The sequence below is a fragment of the Alosa alosa genome, chromosome 10, assembly GCF_017589495.1.
Source record: "Alosa alosa isolate M-15738 ecotype Scorff River chromosome 10, AALO_Geno_1.1, whole genome shotgun sequence".
Taxonomy (NCBI): domain Eukaryota; kingdom Metazoa; phylum Chordata; class Actinopteri; order Clupeiformes; family Clupeidae; genus Alosa; species Alosa alosa.
The window spans coordinates 23,984,286-24,003,598 of NC_063198.1; the positions used below are offsets into that span (position 1 = coordinate 23,984,286).

At 38.6% G+C, this 19,313-nt stretch overlaps 1 long non-coding RNA gene across 1 annotated transcript; it reads right to left on the reverse strand.

Annotated features, from left to right (window-relative positions):
- Window positions 1–1,626: 1,626 nt before the first annotated feature.
- On the reverse strand, window positions 1,627–18,893 carry LOC125301752. Its single transcript, XR_007194795.1, has 4 exons — window positions 18,669–18,893; window positions 15,474–15,528; window positions 12,699–12,777; window positions 1,627–2,082 (listed from the first exon to the last, which is right to left on the reverse strand). It is a non-coding gene; the product is annotated as an uncharacterized LOC125301752 (long non-coding RNA).
- Window positions 18,894–19,313: the final 420 nt, after the last annotated feature.

Sequence of the window (19,313 nt, forward strand, 5' to 3'; positions counted from 1 at the left end):
ACATACAAAATGACATGTACCAGTTGTCGAAATCATAGAACCAACTGCATGACGGTAACTCTGTCTCACTGAGCCTGTGAAGACACTCCCTGATTCTTTACTGATTGCAATGAACGGGTTGATCTTAGCAGTTTCTAAAATGTTTCTTAATTCCTTTTTATTTAATCTCTTCATTGGGGCTGGAACCTCTCTGTGAACTGTAAATAACAGATGCTGTTGATGAACCCATTGACACTGTTCAAGTGACAAGTCACCTTTTTGTCTTGAATTGATGAACTGTTACACTTACTATGCCAAACCAATGTCTGTTTTTTAAGGATCAGAAACAAACTTACAAACTTGCACTTTACAATATTTATGGAACTTGTCTAACAAATGCTGTTGATATTGAACCCAGTTACTCCATTTCCTTTATGCCACACCAATGTCTGTTCATCACTTTATTTTTGATGGCACTAAACTGAAAATGTTAATGGATTTTTTTCTGTAATTTTAACTCATTAAAACTTGTATCAAACCAGTTTTTGTCTATGCTGTCAAACGTGGACTAGTTATGTTCCCAGTTTTTATATTGGATGTTATCACTTTATAATATATCATATATCAGAATATTCTATTACTGTTAAGCCCACTATGAATATTAAAATATACACAACCATGTTTCCTGTATCATACAGCTTTTCTACTGGGAGGTTTACAACTTATTCTGAGTCAATTTACCCAAGTTTGTCACTAAACCACATAGGCCTACTTGGAATATCCCTCAGATGTCTGAATGGCACTGATCTCACTTAAATGTTTATGGAACCTTTCTGTGGACTGTGAATAATGCTGTTGATGGAACTTTTCTGTCAACTGTGAACTATATTTAACTCATTAAACTTGTATCAAACTAGTTTTGTCTATGCTGTTAAACATGGATTATGTTCCCAGTTTTGATATCGGACGTCAGGTCACTTTATATCATATATCAGAATATTCTATTACTGTTAAACCCACTATGAATATTAAAATACGCTAAATCATGTGTCCTGTATCATAGCTACATGTATGACCTTTGCAGCAAAAAAAACGCGTGAGAATCTGTTCGGTATTCAGTGAGATATGATTAATTAAGTGCGCTGACAGCTCATCTCACCGGCCAAACAGATTACACTGAGTGGAGTGGATGACCGGTCCAAGATGGCGGCTCCAAATCTCGTCAGCGCTAGTAAGGAGTAGCGGTCGATGCGGCTATATTTTGTCTATGGACCGGCCCACACACCTCCGCCATCCAGTCTCCACTGGACCCCCCGACCGTCGGCGCCACCCAAGTAGCATACTATAGACTATACTACCTAAACGGCATCGAAAATCAAAAAATCCAGTGGAAACCAGACGGCAGAAGCGTGCAGGCCAATCCGCCCAGCAGCCCCCTCCACCCCGTCACCCACAGAGCCTGACAGGCACGATCTTTCAAAACGCCATGTCACCTCCCACAGACACCCGACGACCGAAGGCCGGACGGACACGGAAGTCAGGAGGCGGGACCCACTCTGGAGAGGTTTTTTTTTGTTTTTTTTTTTTTCAAAATAGTATAATATAAAGTGGTACAAATGGTATAAAATACAATTAATTAAATGTGTACAGTAAAGTAACAATGCATGAACATAAACAAATATTACAAACATTACCAGGGGGTACAGCATACAATAGACAATACTTATAAATCATATAGTTAGGAAAGAAATATGTTAAATAATATACATAGATCGAGGGTTTTGAGGGCTTTGCCGTTTTTAGAGAATAAGATGGTCTTGATGTATTGCCTGGATTCTCGTTCAAATGCAAGGACGGTTTGGAACTAGAAAATTTCATTTTGTGAATATGTGCTTTGGCTAGTATTAAAAGGAGATTGATAATATAGAATTGGTTGGATTTGGATGTTGGGTATGAAGAGAAGCCAAACAGTACATCTTTAAGAGATAGAGAGGAGAAAGAGAAATCAGAGAGAATATGTTGAGAAATGAAAGCACTGAGGTCTTGCCAAAAGGTACAAGAGTGGGGACAGGACCAGAGTAAATGTTCAAGATTCTCAGGAGCCTGTTGACAGAAAGAGCAGTCTGTAGTAATATCCTTCTTGAATCTTTGCATAAAAGTCTTACATGGGTAAATTCGATGGATTATTTTAAAAGACACTTCTTTAATTTTATTCGTAATCAAATATTTAGAAGATAAACACCATACTTTCTGCCATTCTAGGTCAGAAAATAGGTTATTCCAGAATGAAAGCGCTGTTGGGATAGAGACCTTGTCTTTTTGAAAAAGAGTGTGTATTCTACGGTTGTTATTTCTTTTATTAGTAGAGAAACAGATTTGGCCAATCTCAGTAACATTGGGATTTAAAGGTAATAAAGGGGAGTTATGTGAAGAGTTTTTAAGAAGAGAGACAGCACCAGAAGGGATAGCATCAAAGACTAGCGTACTCCCTAGGAAGAATAGGGATGTTGTACCTGTGTAGAAGTTCAGTGTAGGACATTAAATCTCCACTGGAGTTGAGCAGCTGAGTAACTAGATAAATACCATGACCAAACCAGTTTTCTAAAAATAATGTTTTGTGTTTATATAGCAAGTCTCTATTATTCCAGATATAATATCTGTGTGGTGAAAAGTTGTGTTTATATATCATGTTCCAGGAGAGAAGCATCTGTTTATGAAAATTAGAAAGACTTAAGGGAATTTTTTCAATATTATAATTACACAATAAAAGACACTCAAGGCCACCAAGTTTAGAGAATAAGTAGTTAGGAATGAAGTTCCATATAGAATTAGGGTTCATGAGAAATTGCTTAATCCAATTTATCTTGAAGGTATCATTTAAAGTAGAGAAATCAAGAAAGTGAAGGCCACCGTGTGTATAGGAGTTCAATAAAACTGATTTTTTTAAGTAGTGAATTCTATTTTTCCATGTAAAATTGTAAAGAAGTTTGTCAATGGACATAGATGTTTATTTGTTTACGTCAAGAGATAGGGCTGCATATGTCAGACGGGATAAGCCTTCTGCTTTGGACAACAAAATTGTCCCTTTAATGGAGAGGTCTCTCTGAAGCCACTGATTAAATCTTTTCTGTGTTTTTTCTATGATAGGATTAAAGTTCAGAGAGCATCTAGTGTCTTGTTTACTGTTGATAGTTAGACCAAGGTAAGTGACAGTTTCTTTAACAGGGATGTTACAAATGGATGGACTAGTATACGTTTTAAGGGGGAGCAGCTCGCATTTATTTGTATTTAAGTATAGCCCAGAGGCCTGAGAGAATAATTTAATTCTATTTATAGCTGTTGGAACCTGTGAGGCATCCTTTAAGAACAGGGTAGTATCATCCGCCAGCTGACTAATGATGATTTCCTTCCCAGCAATTGAGATACCTTGTAAGGGGCTAATTTTAATGAAATCGGAGAGTAGCTGAGCACAGATCAGGAACAAGTAGTGGACAACCCTGTCTGACACCACGATTCACCTCAAACCTAGGAGAGGTCCCAGAATATAATTTAATAGAGCAGTTTGCATTTGTATACATAGTCTTAATAGACTCACAGAAATAAGGACCGAAGCCAAATTTATCTAGGGCCTGAAAAATGAATTTGTGCTCGACTGTGTCAAAGGCCTTACAGAAATCTAGAAATAGAATATAAGCCTCGTTGTTGCAAAGGTCATGGTAGTCTATAAGGTCCAGTACAAGCCTGAAGTTGTTAGAAATGTGTCTATGTCTTAAGAAACCAGATTGGGTTTCATCAATTATCTGATCCAGAGTTAACTTTATTCTTTTAGCAAAAATCTGAGCTAGAATTTTGTAGTCATTATTGAGCAGACAAATTGGCCTCCAATTATCAATGAGTAGTAAATCTTTCTTAGGTTTTGGAATTAGTGTTAATTACAGCTATTTACAGTTATTCTAACTATTACTCTCGAATTTCCCCTTGGGGATCAATAAAGTATCTATCTATCTATCTATCTATCTATCCATCTATCTAACTAGCTAATTCTAGCACTTACCACCTTACTTGACTGTAGAAAAACAGCACTCACTGATGCACTTTTCCCTATTGTACTCTACCTTTTTGAATGGTTTTAAATTGTTATAGAATTGTTGAGAGAATTGTTTTAAAAGCGTTAAACTGTTTACCAGGTTGTAAGTCGCTTTGGCTAAAAATGCGTCAGCCAAATGTAATGTAATGTAGATATCCAGCATGATGTTTTTTCCCCATTGAGATCTGATGTGTTTTATTTTTTAAAATGTATAATTTTTTTGAGTGTATAGTAAGTGTATAGTAAGAGTTAAGGTTTGCTCAGAAAGAGAAGAAGGTAGAATAAGAATTTATTGATGATGTAGGTAGGTACTTCAATTAACCAAAATATAGAATAATTGGCTTATTTTCTTACACATAGTGGCCATATTGGAATCTTACCATTATACTTGATGCCTCGTATATTATTGAGGTTGTCATGTGATAAAATGACTGTTCAAACTTAGAAAATTGTTTTTGAATGATATTTCTATCATGAATAACAATTGAGATGGTCTATATTTTCACATTTGGTATCCGCCATATTGGATTTCAAAATGGCCAACATCAAGTTTGTTTGGAAATCATGTCAATACCTTCCTTGGCCCTAAAAATTGAGTGTTAGAACTTAAAATACTTTTTTATCTTGGTTAATTTTGAAGTTGCATCAACAATTCTATTAAGAATGGTAGCCATATTTGAATTCAAGATGGTGGCCACTAGGGGGCGCTATGTGTTGGGGTCCATTTCAATTTTTGATCACTAGGGGTAGTAGTATAACTGTGCCAAGTTTCATGCTTTCTGCAAAAACTGAACGATTCCGGTGCTTAGCCGCTGTACTAAGATTACTACTATTAAGTGAAGATACACACATCCCAAAACATTTTCATTGTTACAGGCTATCATAATTGCTGTGTCATGCACTCTTAAAACGATTGTGTTGTCCCTATCTGGACATAGTGATGTGTTAAAAACAACGCAAGTTGTGTTGTTTTCAATCCAAGTTATGTTATTTTCAACACATATTGTGTAACAAATAAAAAATAAACAACACAAGCGGTGTTGTCCCTATCTGGACACAGAGACGTGTAAAAAACAACGCAAGTTGTGTTGTTTTCAAGTGTAGTGTCTTTCTGAGTGCGTGCGTGTGTAGCCTAGGCCTACTGTGTGTGTACCTGCCTGTATGCGCACAGAAATGTGATAGGTTTGCTTGTTGTACTGCGTCAAGATTGACAACAATTTCGACCAATCATGACTGACTTAAGATCTTAAAAATGTGAGTGCGTTCTGAGGCCGACCACTCGTTGATTTGTTGTGGATAACTTATTCAATTTTTCTCCTCTCCGCGTCGACGACAATCGAATAGCGCAATGTAAAATGCAGATGGCTTCTTTGCTACTGATGCATGTTGCAGAGAAACGCTCAAATGCATGTCAATCGAAAGCGGATGCATCCAACACTCAACTTTTTAAGATCTGAAGTCAGTCATGATTGGTCGAAATTGTTGTCAATCTTGACGCAGTACAACAAGCAAACCTATCACATTTCTGTGCGCATACAGGCAGGTACACACACGTACAGTAGGCCTAGGCTACACACGCACGCACTCAGAAAGACACTAGAATGACACAGCAATTATGATAGCCTGTAACAATGAAAATGTTTTGGGATGTGTGTATCTTCACTTAATAGTATCTGGGGAGATTGTAGGCTAAAAGTGTGTAAATGCTCAACATACGAAATAATTACAGGACTCATTTTATTCAGTCAGACTTAAAACATGCATAATAATAGTAGCCTATAGAGTTTTGTGCACAACCTCATCCTTGCTGGTGAGGTGGTCACCAGTGGGTGTGTGTGTGTGTGTGTGTTTTAATAGCCTTTGTTTTCAAATAATGCTATGAGTAGACTCGGTGTCCAACTTACAGTGTTATTTTAGCTTGCCATAAAGTTATAGTTTGCAGGTGTTATAGCAGTTATTATTATCATGTAATATTAGTGAAACATTGCTTTCCCGAAATGGATGATAAATGTGCGCATATATCCTCTGGTATGTCGTGTGCCTCAGCATATCGTAGCCTATAAATAATCATGGTGGGCCGCCATGGCCAAAAATGCCCGGGACATTTTTTGGTCCCAGTCCAGCCCTGATGAAACGTCCCTCTTCATTCTGCTAACATTTACAGTATCTATTCTGACCTCTTCCTCAATTTGTCCCTGCTGGGTAACGTCTCCTCCTCCGTAACGTCTCTGTCCACCTCCTCCGAATCCACCGGTACTTCTCCTTCCTCTGTCACTACACTGCACATCAAACGTAACGTCTCTCTCCTCCTCCTTCGAATCCACCTGTACTTCGCCTTCCTCTGTGTTAATACACTACACATCAAAGCTGTGTTCCACTCCTTCAGCCTGTGCACTCGATGTCGACGGCCCTTCAGCTGCTGTAAGTCAACCTTGGGGTGAACATTTCTGTGATTTTGACACATTTTGCTGCGTCCACTTGTAGGCTTTTTAGCCTTTTGTCTCGCAGCTTCTGTGCGCCCCCCTTGCGCTTTTGTGGTTTATTAGGCCTACTATCCATTTTCACAATTTCACAAACGGAAACTCACTTCTCTCCGCGGTCAGACAGCTCAAATGTCAAATGATAACCCTGGGAGGGGAGGGGGAGGGCTGAGAGATGTCATGGGACTAGCACAATGTCCGTCAAGAAAATCAACCAATGGGCCGCGTTTCGTGTCTCAAATACCGTCGCGGTGAATATTTTTTATTATTATTATTATTATTATTATTATTATTATTAAATCATGACAGCCCCGGCCCAAAAATGTGCGTCGGCCCACCGGGCATTGCCCAGTACGCCCGATGGCCAGTCCATGCCTGCATTCACTCATTCAATCAGCGCTAGCCTATAGGAATTCAGTGGGCTCTTTAAAATGTTCCACCTAACACTGCTTTTGCTTCTCAGTACGCCGACTTTGACGTCCCCTCCACCTCCCCTCCAGCCACCTCTGCCAGCAGTCAACGTCCATCGGGCATGGTCTGCCTACCACATCATCTTCCTTCAGCCACCGCCACCAGTTGGTCCCCGTCTCGTCGTGGGGGGGTAGGCTCCCCGCCCCTGCCTTCATCCATCGGCAGGAGACGAGATCCGCTCATCGCTGGACGGATCCGAGACGGCCTACGCCAAAGACTGTTACCTATTCAGGACTCTATCATGCTTGTATCCAAGCCGTTCCTTTACTAATTAAATTGTCAACTGATTCTATTCTGTCATACTGAGTCTTTCTGGTAGAACTTAATGTTACCCTTAACCTCATTGGTGCACAGATAACTCAAACGTAGTTCAAACGTGTTTGTGCCGTTTATTGATGTAGGCCTATGCTAAAAGATTTAATATTTTTAAAGGTGTTTTCTGTACCGGTGCACCACCTCCATTAGTTAACATGCAATCAAAACGAAAAATTTTTCCCCTTGGGGGCGTTTCAGCCACGGTAACTGGGGGCGGTAACCACGATTATGACTATGCCGACTGTATGTATACGATTCCAAATGCGTTACCCTGCCACCCTGATAGAGAAAAGAGTGTCCAACATTGAGGGTGGACAGTGAGCAACATGTAAAACTCATGAGGACAACATAACTAGTGTCAAGCTTTAGAAACTACCTCCGACTACAGAAGGTGCAGCATAGCACTCTGCGGGCATACAGTATCTCCAGACCAGAGATTGGCTACTGCTACAAAATCCATCACTAGATGTCCTTGAGTGTGGGTAGAAACAAGGAGAACATGATTATGCACCAGTCACACCAGATCCCATTGCACCAGACTACCTTCTGAAGTTGCAATTGTGCAGGCGTCTGTGACACTCTCAGGTGCTGCTGTAAAAAGCAAGGAGTCAAGTGTATTTCTGCTTGTTGGAACTGTCATGGTAACTCTTGCCAGAACATCAACCAGCCAGAAGATAACAGGAGTGAGGAAGAGCAGGGAAGTTGAGGGATGAGGTTTGTTAAATTTTAAACTGATTAAGAAAGTTTTGTTTTGTAATTGTTCAATAAAACCACTTGTTATGGATTTTTTATGGACTTGGAGTCATTTTTACTCAAAACTAATGGTTGGGATAGATTCAGCACCCCTAAAAACCCCTAGTTAGACATCTCAAAAGCTAATATTGGTCAACAAAATGTTTTCATTATTTTCGCCCAGACCCTCTGGGTACCCCAAACTTGATGGGCTCTCCAGGTGTTTCCCCAAGGATTTGGCCGTGGATAAATTGGGAAGTGTTACTAGACACCTAACACATAGTAAAAAAAAGCTATTGGTAAGAATTTTTTTTGCAGATTGGCGAAAAAAAAGTCTAACTTTCCCTAACTATAAGAAACAATTGGAACTTGAGAAAGTTGTACTTGACCTTGAGGGCCAGCTCAAACTCTCATACAGCGCCTCCTGGGCCAAACAGTTAGGCGCAGCCCGCTCTGCTCTAAATCAGCTGTTAACGCACAAAGCAGAGACACAGACATTCTTTCCAAAACACAGGCTATTTGAATCAGGTAAACCTGGCCGGCTACTTGCTCGGCTTGCACGTGGTAAAACGGAGCCAAATTTGATCCCATCTCTAACGGATAAATATGGGACTAGGCATTTTAAATCTGCTGATATAAATAAAGTCATGAGGTTATTTTATGAGGAACTTTATAGTTCAGACTGTACATCTTTGGAAGTCAGATCAAAATTTTTGGATGGAATAGAATGGCATCTTTATCTGATGAACAAAAAGCTGAATTAAATTGGCCAATTAGCAAAGAAGAAGTTCTGGAAACTATCAGTGACCTTCAGGGAGGTAAAGCTCCTGGCCCTGATGGCTTTGGTCCTGACTTTTATAAGACTTTTAGTAAGGTGTTAGTTGACCCCTTGGATTCTTTTGACAAAGGCTGTCTTCCCCCTACTTTAAAGCTTGCTCATATATCTGTTATCCTGAAAAAGGGCAAACCAGCTGACCAATGTGGATCCTATAGGCCTATTAGTTTAATTTCAGTTGATAGTAAAATACTTTCCAAGCTTCTGGCTAGACGTTTGGAGGACTTACTCCCAACGCTTATTAACCCTGATAAAACAGGTTTTATTCATGGATGATATTCTCTCAGTAATTTAAGGAGGTTACTAAATATTGTTCAGCTTACAACTCAGAAAAAACAGAAGGCTTTGGCCATCTACCTTAACGCTGAAAAGGCCTTTGATAGAGTCGAATGGACCTACTTATTTGATATACTGCAGAGGTTTGGTTTGGGTGATGTCTTTCTTAAATGCACCAGAACAATATATCACTCACCTAAAGCTGTGGTCATAACCAATGGCCTACAGTCTTTCAATGGCCTTTCTCAGTGGCTAGAGGTGTTTGCCAAGGATGCCCACTTAGCACACTACTTTTCGCTTTGGCTTTAGAACCACTAGTAGAGCGTATGCGTTTACATACTGATGTGAGAGGTATAAGGCTATGTAGAAAGGAAACATAAAATCGCCCTGTATGCCGATGACATTCTTTTGTTTGTAGTATCCCCTGAACTGTCCATCCCAGCTATTATGAATACATTACATGAGTTCAGCACTATATTTGGTTATAAAATTAATTTTGATAAGTCAGACGCCATGCCACTTGGGCCTTTAAATATTACTGATGTCTTGGACGATTTTCCCTTTAGGTGGTCAGTATCTGGTTTTACATACTTGGGAGTTAAGATTTCCCCAGATTTGAGGGAGTTGTGGAAACTTAATTTTGCCCCAATTTGTGCTGCAGTCAGGAGAGATCTTGAGCGTTGGCATAATCTACCACTGTCGCTGTTTGGTCGAATCAGCCTCATTAAGATGAATGCCCTGCCCCGACTATTATATCCCTTGCAAATGCTACCTATATCTAACAAAGAAGGTCAATAAAGACCTAGAAAGGGCAATCTCAAAGTTTATTTGGCAGGGCAAGAGGCCTAGACAGAGATTTAAGCTGTTACAAGTACCTACTGATATGGGAGGCCTGTCTGTACCTAGGGTTGCAAAGGGGCGGAAAATTTCCGGTAAATTTCCGGAAACTTCCTGCAAACTATGGAAACTAATGGAATTAAAGGAAATTATGGGAATTAATGGGAATTTACAGGAATTAACTGGGAATTTTTGGTAATTCCTACTTTCTCATATACAAACATTAACATTTTGTTTCATAATAACCAATATGATTTGTTTGTTCATATTTTCGCTTAGCTTAGCATACAAAGCTAGCTACCATGCTAGCGGGAATCCCATTCTCTGCCTATGGTTTACTAGCGTGCTAAACTAGCAACACTGAAACCACTGAACTGCCCAAGATACACCACGCCACTCAACAACAAAATCCAATTGGTTGGAACATTAACTATCTTGACTATCAGTTTGTTCAATTAGAATCCCAGAAAATGGTAAAACAAGTAAAAAAAAAATGACACAACATACCACCCCAACCAAACCTTATAGATTATGTAAGTTATATATACATGTAAATTGTCAAGCTTAATCAGACTAATCCGATTAATCGTCCCATTACAGTTTAATTACAGTGCAAAATGACGTTCACCAATTTGGATGAGGACAAAAGTGACAAAACTGGGCAACTCTGTTCGCAAACTTCTCCCAGTTTCACACCAGTTATTCCCACGAGATGACGTTTTCACTGGGAATTTATTTTCCCCATGCACATGAATGCACCATAGGTTTCCTTTACGTCTAGTAGCCTATGCTGATTGCTGTGTGCATGGGATTGACGTATGTGCAGGGTAGAAATGTGACTGAAATTGCATTAAATCAGGTTGTTTTAACTAGTATTATGCTGCAAGATGGGGTTTTGTCCACTACATTTAAGTTCCCTGTTATAGACTAACTTGCCATATTAAAAATTCCCAGTTTATTCCTATTAATTCCCGTTTATTCCTGTTAATTCCCATATATTCCCGTTAATTCCCATGGAAAGTTTCCAACTTTGAAAATTCCCGGAATTTTGCAACCCTATCTGTACCTAATTTGATTTTCTATAATTGGGCCTGCCATGCCCGGCATCTTTGGTTATGACTTCAAACATACATTAGGAATGAGACATGTGTTGACTCCTGGGTTTGTTTCCCGAATTGCCCATGGAGCCTGGTTACCTGTGATATAGCCAATATTAAACCTGAGATAAAACTTAATTCTATCATTTACAGTAGTGTCAGAGTGTGGCATGATATAATTAAGTCTTTAGGAAGGAAGAATGTCAAATCCTTACTGTCTCCCATTCATAACCCTGATTTCCCAGCGGGTATTGGGTCACCTGTGTTCTCTGTGTGGTGTGAGAAGGGGGTTCATCTATTCACAGACCTGTTCAAGGATAATACCCTTATGTCTTTCCAGCAGATAAGAGAATTATATGATGTCCCCAAGACACATTTTTATGGTTATTTAAAAATTAGGCATTTCATAGCTTCCCTGTCAAATTTTTCCACTGCTAGACTACCTCCTACTGATCCAGAAAGATTTCTCTTGGAACGCAGAAAAATAGAGCACTTTGTTTCAGCCTTTTATTCTGCTGTTAATGCATCTGGTTAGTATGAGCTGCCTAATATTGCCCTTAAATGGGAAAGAGACTTGGGTACTGAATACATAGAAGATGACTGGAAAGTGGCTATAGAATTAATTAGATCTGTATCCACATGCAACAGATTTAGAGAGACTCAATACAAATTACTTCATAGGCTCCATATCACCCCTGTTTGCATTAAGTGTCATACACAAAGGGTGACCTATTATCACTGTTTCTGGGAATGCAAGCTCATCTCCAGATTCTGGACTCTAGCAACTTCTGGTGTTGCTAGAATACTCAGTGAGACACTTGAGGTCGAGATCAAAAAAGATCCATGTGTTTTCCTTGTAGGTCTCCCCTCTAGACAATTTCAACTCTCAGCATCAAAATATACGCCTTCTTGAAAAGCTCCTTTTAATTGCCCGAAAGTGCATTTTGCACAATTGGATTAAAGAGTCACCAACTATTACTCAGTGCTACAAAGAGATTTTTAACTTTCTTCCACATGAGCGTTTACAGGCTATTATTAAAGGAAGGGATGAGCGTTTCTTAAAAATCTGGTCCCCCTTTCTGGACCATTTGCCACAAGAATTGGGGCACCTCCTTAGAAGAGGTGAACTTATTGCCTTTCTAAGTATAAAGCCCACTTCTTAGGGTTGACATCGTAACCACATAATCTAGGCTGATGGTGTAGCCTGATTTTACTTTATTTTATTTATTTTAATTTATCTATTACTCATTTTTCCTTTTTTACTGTTATTCATTTTATTTTCTCTATGTTCTTTTTTTTTACTGTTATTATACTGAATATTATTATAACCACTATCATTATCATTACCATTGTGTCATTGTTAACACCTGTGTTGTATAGCTGTCTATAGTGGGAGGGGGGTGGGTGGTGTGTATGTCGTGTTGTGTGATGTGTTATGTTTTTAAAAATGAATAAATAAATAAAGTCCTCCCAATCATCCACAAAATATTCCAGGGGATACATATCCCCCTTAATAGCTCTGTTATAACATGAATAAAAATACAAGCAGTATGCTAACCACTTCAAAGACCATGTCCAAAGGAACTCACCGTACAAGAGCTGACCCTATAACCTGCGAGCCCTCTTGCCCACAGATGTAGATCATAGTCCATAATTATAGAGGAAACCCTGCAGACAGAAAATGTCAGGGATTCATTATCAGTTGAGCTCACAATGACATTATGGCCCTATCTCATTATCTGTTGCAAATGACATGTCACAGCAGGCTACCCTCTCAATGACTTCAGAAATAGGAGTTGGTCATACATTTCTACCTTTTGAGAGTCACTAATGTTATTGTAGCACAAATGGATTGGCAAGATGAGCACCAATGTCACGGATTGACATAGGCCTATATGACGTACCGGTATATAATCTATCTGTATTGTGGGTCACACTGCGAGAATGCCCATCTTCATAGATTGGTCTATGTTAAAGCATAACTCTCGCCAAAATGAAACCTAAGGGCTTTTGGGAATGTAGCCTACCTGAGTCAAACTTTCGTTTAAAACCATACGGCACTTTTAAGAAGTAGGCCTATTGTCACTTTTGGGTCAAATGGCCTTTTGAATGGAAGTGGTAGGGGCACTACTATTATCACATCGCTATTTTTAAAACACTAAGGTCTCGAGACAACGTGTTGAGAAGGCCTCGAGATAACATGAAACTTTGCTCTAAGTATCACCAGGGTCTTTCTCTGAACTTGAGCATTGAGAACATTGTTTGTGTACACAGAGTTTACTAAAAAAGCAAGGTTTTGAACAACTCACTTCTTGACTGGCAAGATGGCGGCGAGCAGAAAAGCAAACTGCTAAAGTGAGTTGTTCAAAACCTTTTCTTTTGAGTACATATCGTCCCTTGCAAAAAAAATAACATGGTCCTCTATGTGCCCCAGCCACATTTACCCGTCAAGTGGACTCTCATGTGTCTGTGATATACTTTCACCTCATCACAAGGTGGCAGCAACACCTAAGAGTGAGAAGTTGGTAAGTGCCTCGCCAGTTGAGACCCTATGGTGGAGACACACTTGCTAAGACTAGAGAAGCATGGTGCGAGCAACAAGGTCACAGACACTCCCCCGAGTTCAAGTAGCTATGATAGACCAAGGCCTACATCGCTGTCATTTTAGACAGAGGTGCCGTCTAAGATTACTAAACATATACAAGGAGTGGAGAATGTTGAGAAGTCACAGCTGAAGACAATAAGACATCCAACAAGCAAAGGAGTTGATAATCTTTTTCACACAAGGTAGTGATAATATGACCTTATCGTCAGAGTCTACGAGAAGTAATACTATACCGCATTGCTAGATATAGAGAACTTGGGTGAGAACATTTATCAGTGGTCAGTCATATTAACAGTTGCTTCAGTAATTTACAGAAGGATTCTCAAGACATTTCAATGTCCACTCCCAAGCAGTGATCAGATAGTAGTAGTCTATTGTGTATGGTAGTTGTACTGTGCATGCATTCCTGGTTCAGTTTCCCCATTTGCCCTAAAGTCTATGTACCATGTGTCTAGCCATTTGCAGCCACTTAAGGTGAACACTAATGTTTGATGCGCAAAATCTCACAGCAGTAAATATTCACTGACTTACACTGACTGTAGATGAGCTAAAGCTGTGGTCCCCAAACTTTGCATGCCACCCCCTAAGACAAATGAGAGAAAGAATGCCCTTTTTTCCCATCCTGGGGGTCATACAGCCTCAGATGTTGTATAGTTTTTCTTTAACATTTTGTCTACATTTTCTACTTAATATAATCAGTCAAAATAACATATTTTGACATTATACACTTTTTTATTTGATTTGATAAGAGTGCTTGGGCTAAGCACACTGAAAGAGAGCTGCGTCCTTCAGATTAGACATTAAACCGAGGTCCCATTACAAGCACCAATTAAAGATCCCATGGTGCTTATCACAGAGTAGGCCTTGGGGGTTCCCCGGGTGTCTTGGCTAAATTCCCAACCTGCCTCTCATTCTGGCCTCCTAGCCATCACCCAGTGTAATTGGCTCATTGACTCATTCCCTCACTCTCCACCTCAAGCTGGTGTGTGATAAGCCCTCCCAGGTGGGGGCTAGACATTGATGGTGGATAGTTAGGTTCCCCTTTCACTGTAAAGTGCCTTAGGTGCCTTGATAAAGCATACTATAAATACAAGTTGTTGTTGTTGTTGTTGTTTATTATTCTATCATTTGGATTGGTTCTTGTTTGGTGTATGTATGATGCAATAGTAATTAGGCTAGTTATCCCTTCTAACATTCCTAAATGGTAGGCCCTTCCCCGGCCTTATTATATGCATCAACATAGGTCAAGTACAGGCTATTATGCTGAAAGAACACTGCAATGTTTCATTTGTTGGTTGAAGTTGGTTGTTAAGGCCTCTGATTCTGCTCCTCTCACCCTCAGCATGTACAGGCGTTGCCATAACAAATACAGCGTATGTTTGTCTGTCTGGACAGCCAGACATTTGAGAGTTATAAATCAGAGCCCTGGCTATGTTATACATTACAGCTATGTTATAAATTATCTGAGTCTGCCATCTACTGGTCATTTTAATGAACGGTTTTCTTTTACATAAATTATCCTGACAGTAGAGTGGGTCTTCCTTACTAAATTTGCTTTTTAAAACCTGACTTTTTCATCAGGCCAGTATTCAGTAAAAGGTCATACATTAATTCTATGATGACAGTATTTTTTATTAAAACCTCACAAAAAAAAGGAATGAATGAATGAATGAATCAATCAATCAATCAATCAATCAATCACCCAATTAAAATGTGTTTTGCTGATGCAACATGTTTTTTGGAGAGGTGTTTTGCTTACTCTTGAGTCAAGGTTTATGCTTGGTCTCCCTCTGCATTTTGGTCTATCAGGTAACCTGAGAGAGAAAATATTAAATATAACTTCATTCACACCATTTACAAGATAACTCCAATACAGTGACCAGTATTGCTCTCCAGCTCTTCAGAAGCAAGCCCCTGTGACACCAATATGAGACATATAAGTGAACACTGACCAGTATTGTGTGGAAATATGATATTGGAAACCATCTTCCCAACAAAAACCCACAACTTAATAAGTTACAGTAAGCATGTGCAAATAGACATAGGCAAGGCAGTTTTATTTAGCACATTTAATACGTAAGGTAACTCAATGTACTTTACATCATACAAACACAATGAATAGCATATATTAAATAAAAGCATTAGGGACAAATAGAAATGAAAAATAAAAATGGTGAAAAGGAAAATATAAAAAGAAATTGAACATACATACTACTTGTATTCTGCACAATGACAATAAAGTTAAATCTAATATAATGTAATAAATATAGGTTGAATGAATGAATGAATGAATGAATGAATGAACGAATAGCTGTCTTGACAATTTGAATGATTGAAAAATAGCTGTCTTGACAATATACATGTGATGAAAAATATATATTTTTTCCTGCTAAAGAAGAGACAAAAGGCTTCAGTTGGTTGGACTAGTCAGGGTTTTGTTTTCATATCAGTGCTACAAGTGTTTTTATATCCCCAGGTAACAAACTTGTCACATTGGTGTTGACAGTAATTCATAAACAACTCACTTGTAAAGGGGTTGGCAAACATTCCTGACATATATTGTTCAGACACAGTTGTATATTTAAGTGAACATTGCTGTAAACCAAGTGTTTTCTATTAGTAAATCTGATGTACACTGAATGGGTCACAATTACAAAAACGCTGGGCAGTATGGACACCAATCAAATGCTGCAATGTGTTCTAGCAGTATGAAGGACACACTCTAAAAAATGATTCAGAGGTTAGTAGATAAAACTTAAAATGAAGAACATTTTCGACATAAAAAAATTAAGTTTGCTACTTGTACATGTATAGGTGAGTTGACAATTTATTTTAAGGAGTTTGTAATACTGAAAAAGAAAGAAAGCTGTCTCAACTTATTCATATATGGATTTTCAACACACAGTCTTGCTTTCACCTAACAATAGAAAGTATTAAGTTCCTGAAACTTGTAAATCTCGTGACCAAACTTATAAAGCTAATAACACGATTGAACGTTCAGGACCTTCCAGACCACGCCTGAGAAGTAACAGAAATTATGGCACAGGATCCTGTAGCCTGCATCGAACATCACAGGTACGTGCAAAGTAGTCTAGCCTACTATTTTTGTGTTTGTTTTAAAAGCAACAGCTATCAAACAACGGCACACAGTGCATCAAAATCTTTGTCACGTGACACTCAAATGAAATTAACGCTACAGCTTGCCCTTTTGCTCATTTGAATATTTGAAAAGATGGATTTTAGCTATCTACAGACAGTAGCTATCGTGTCTTCCAAGCTAGCTGCTGCTTGCACGGTAATTAAACCATTTGAAAAGATGACTTTGGTAGCTGGCGTCTTCAAAGTTACCTGCAGCCTGCCCTTTGATCATTTGGAGTTAGTAAAGGTAAATTTAGTGTAATTTTAGTGTCTTCAAATTTCACCGTGGCAGCTGTATTCCGCACTTAACATTTTAGCATTGCTAGTTCTAACACTGCACGTGTTTGAGGATCATATTTGGTCGTCCTAGTTAAGCCTAACATTGTCACTATTTATGAAGGTTTGTGGGCCATTTGACATTCTTAGCTTAACCTGAACATAGGCCTAATAGGTAGGCCAACATTTATTTATTTTTGAAGTTTGAGAAATATTATGTGTCAATCCCTGCAAACCATGTAGATTTTGTTCATTTTGTTGTTTGTCTTGAGGTAAATTTTCTAACATTGTGCCTTTCTTTTATACAGATAAATGACGAATTCAGACGGAGCTCTACATTCATTCATTGCACAACTGGACCAGTTGCCATTGCTTTAAAAATAAACAATGCTTTCAGAAAATTTAAATTGCTGTGTGCTTTTATTCAGACAGAAGTGAAGTAAGTTACTATAACTTAAAAAGATCCATGCAAATTGTTACCTTAATTTTTTTTAAGTCATTTCAACTCAAGTTGTTTTTTGAGTAAATATTGTGAGACTTTTATAGTGAGAAGAACTCAATTAGTTTAGCACAATCAACCTGATTTGTCCTCTAAAAGCTTAATTAAGTTGAACCAACTTAATTATATTAATTTGATCATATAATATAATTCAGTTGTTCTAACTATATAAGTCTCACAATATTTACTCAAAAACGGCTTGAGTTGAAATTACTTAAAAAGATCCATGCAAATTGTTACCTCAATTTTTTTAAGTTGAGTAAGTGTATTATTTTTTAAAGTGCACCTTCTTTAGCTGTATTGGATATAATGTTTTGCTTGATTGCTAAATATCCTTACCATAAATGTGAGCTATAAGCTACGGGTTGCAATCATTGCACACATTGTGCTATTGAATCAAAGATTATACATAGGCAGAGCAAAATATTTCATCAGGAGCCACTTCTGGGAACCCAGATCACACGAGGGGAGGTCAAAATCCCCCTTTATGCAGAGCAGAGGCAGCGACTGTTCCATTCAAGTCTATGGCCATAGCTCAGAAATTCTCCACAAATGCTAAGATCTTGGTTCTATAGAGTTAGGAATGTGAATTTTGGGCATGTTTTTATGATCCTCATACCTTTCTAACCATTTCAGACAGGACTCGATCCCCATTTCAAGCCCATAGACATGAACTACAACGAACTGTCTTTGCTCCGCCTATGAATAATCTTTCATTGAATTAAAGGACATGGCTATACGAACCATAAACCACAGGTTGAAAGACATTTGAGATAACACCAGATTTGATCCATTTTTGAAAAGTTTTCATACATGCATCTGCTCTTACACCAGTTAAGACTTCAACTGCCTTTGTGCTAGCCTACATTTCTTTGGTAAAAGCATAATGGTCAAGAATGTTAATCAGAATAGTTGTAATATTGACATATCACTGATGGTAGTAATCTAAACAGCAGCACCACACGTAAAACACAAAATATAAAGACTGTCAGGTTAAAGTTAAAATTAGTTGAATAATAAAAGAAAATGTGTTTTTCTTACCTCCTCATAGTTGGTAAATGCCCAGATAAGTGTGCAGACCATCAGCATCATGAATTTGTTGTGCGTCATCACAAACGCCATTTTGGCTTTGGTCTAGCTGCAGGAACCAACAAAAGGTACATCAAAACAACTATGCAATTGGATAGAGCACACAAAAAAGATGTTTGTAAAGCTGCTTAGTCCCCATTTTCCAAGACAGAGATAACACACTGAAGTAACAGGTGCACACAGTCAGTTGCTCACATACCTGATGCAAGCACAAGCTCCACTTCTGTTGCTCTCAGCATCACTACTGGAAAGGGTGAGAATATGAGAGAACATGACCTGATTTTTGTGCAGTTGATAATACATTGCATTCCTATAACACTGGGGTGAGAAATGAAGTCCAGTTATGCAAGTGTCTCAAATGGCTTGAGCTTGGCTTTGCTACGAGAGAAGAAAATCACATTAAACAAAGACAATGGGAAACCCTTAAGCCGATACCGTCACACCAATGTGACAGGAATGTTGGAAATGGAAAGTTCTAAAGAATATCTATGTTCATTGAATTCAACATGGAATTTTAGAACTTTACATTGTTGGCAGAACAGAATCTTCTGTTAGAATGTTCAAAACTCCCATGCTGAAGGGATTAAATCAGTGTTT